The sequence below is a fragment of the Morone saxatilis genome, unplaced genomic scaffold, assembly GCF_004916995.1.
Source record: "Morone saxatilis isolate NCDOM2014 unplaced genomic scaffold, NCSU_SB_2.0 Contig24, whole genome shotgun sequence".
Classification (NCBI taxonomy): Eukaryota; Metazoa; Chordata; class Actinopteri; family Moronidae; genus Morone; species Morone saxatilis.
Window position 1 is genome coordinate 26427220 of NW_023339807.1, and position 1918 is coordinate 26429137.

Sequence of the window (1918 nt, forward strand, 5' to 3'; positions counted from 1 at the left end):
TGGCCCCTTTAATCCACAAAATCTACAGGCGCTGCAAAGTCAGGCAGGTTCCTGGACAGCTTACATTCAACATCATAAAAACTCAACATCAGCCTTTTTTAGTTCACTGTCCTTTAATTATGTTCAACTGTCCAGATGCCTGTGAAGGGTTAAATATACTGAGGAAAAAACATCTTAATGTCAATTTCCCCTCAAGTCTTTTTTCAGAGCAATAAAGCGGTCAGCACTGAAACCCATATATGGTCATAGTCGCTTCCAGCGCGCATGAAGGCTCAATCTGATTTATAAATGTTCCTTATTGTTAAACTGTCCAGCTCCAATCTGCAGATCTTTCCAAGTTACATCAAACTTAAACAAAATAAAAACAAAAAGCTTTTTTTTTTTTTTGGACGTCCATGTTGAGAAATGTGACAAAGACGCAGCTATAGGCTCTCCTGTCATTGCTTATTTTGCTTTTCAGTTTCAGATGCCGTATCCTGCAGCCTCCCCACCACACACACACCACCACCACCACTGTATATCCATCTGCAGCGCGCAGTTATGCAGAAATCTCCCGCACATCCAGCCAATAATCCTCGGGATGCAAAGAGAAATCCATCACTTTCCAGCGCGCACGGATCAACGCTGCGCAGCAAGAGTCTGTGCGTCTTACAGGACACACGCTTTAAAAATGTACAAACCAGGAGGTTATTGAAACAGTCACTCTGTTTCACAAGGAATGCACTCGGAATTTGGCCCGTTACAGTTCAGGAAAGCGCTCAGATCCTATGGGTTTAAGCGCACTTCCATATTCCATGGAGAGCTTTAAAACCAGTTTCCCGATATTATTATAGAATATAACAATATAATATAACAAAATAGAATATAGGTTAACTCATAAATAAATACTCATGGTCACACAATATCAAATATTTCAATCAGCTCTACTCACTTTTAGCCTTAAATTCCCTTCAAGACGTAGAATCCAGCCGTCCGTGAAGCTGCATCTCCCTTCTGGATATTCTCACAGCGGGCTTCCACTGCTCTCCAAACAACCCGCAGAGCTCAGGACGAAAATAAAGAAGGAAAAGAGTCCATGAGCAGAACCAGAAACCAGATGTTGGTGCATGAACGGGAGGATGGATCCGCGCCACCGGGCGCTGCGCAATGGTCCGCTCCGCTCTGGAGAGACGGTTAAAAGTGTCTCCTCCGCTGGTTCCTCCATTGGCTGAGGATGTTGATGACAGAGGAGTCCCCCCACCCCCCACCCGCCTAGAATATGAAGCCAAGTGCTCCATTTATCTGACTGTGAGTCCTTGGACTCTCTTTTAAAAGCCTAATTTTTCTTTTTCACTGATTCTCAGACTCCATCCACCTCACCACTGTTACAGCTGACATGAGCTGACAACTTCCATAGTTTAAAGTTTGACATAAGAAGTTCAGACTCATTTACTTTTTGCCTTTTTTTACGGATCACATTTGTAAAGACTGATAACCAAGATCCCGACTTACTATGTGTAAATGCCTTATGCATAGAGACTTGAAGTGGTGGCAGAAAAATATGCTGATTTCATCACTAACAATCAACATTTGTTTGGAAAAGCCCCCAAATGAAGATGGAGGCTATAAGGTGGAGAGAGAAGCATGCATTTGTAGGATATCGCCATAATCAAGCTTAAATGTTGCATATTCCTAATTTAATGTGTTTTAATTAAATCACAGCAAATCCGGGGCGAGGGACTCTGCAGGGAGTATTTGATCCAGTCATGCGTACTTTAGTAGAGACAAACAAGAAGCACAGAGAGAGAGAGAGAGACCACTCATTTTCGGCCCTCTTTAGGAATATAATTACTGCAAACAAAGTCTAATCCATATGGTAAACTCTTTTGTATTGGGCTTTTATCCAAAGTGCTTCACAATTTGCCTCCCATTCACACAC

General features: G+C 42.4%; 2 protein-coding genes across 2 annotated transcripts in view; one reads left to right on the forward strand and one right to left on the reverse strand.

The window, feature by feature from the left end:
* The window catches only part of LOC118336473 (trace amine-associated receptor 9), a 4093-nt gene extending 2974 nt beyond the window's left edge, over positions 1-1119 (reverse strand). The window contains exon 1 of the mRNA XM_035673139.1: positions 932-1119. The gene's annotated coding sequence lies outside the window, so the exon portion shown is untranslated. The remainder of the gene's footprint in view (positions 1-931) is intronic.
* Positions 1-1918, forward strand: part of LOC118336472 — a 744338-nt gene that overhangs the window by 513378 nt on the left and 229042 nt on the right. The gene's annotated exons all lie outside the window — the stretch shown is intronic.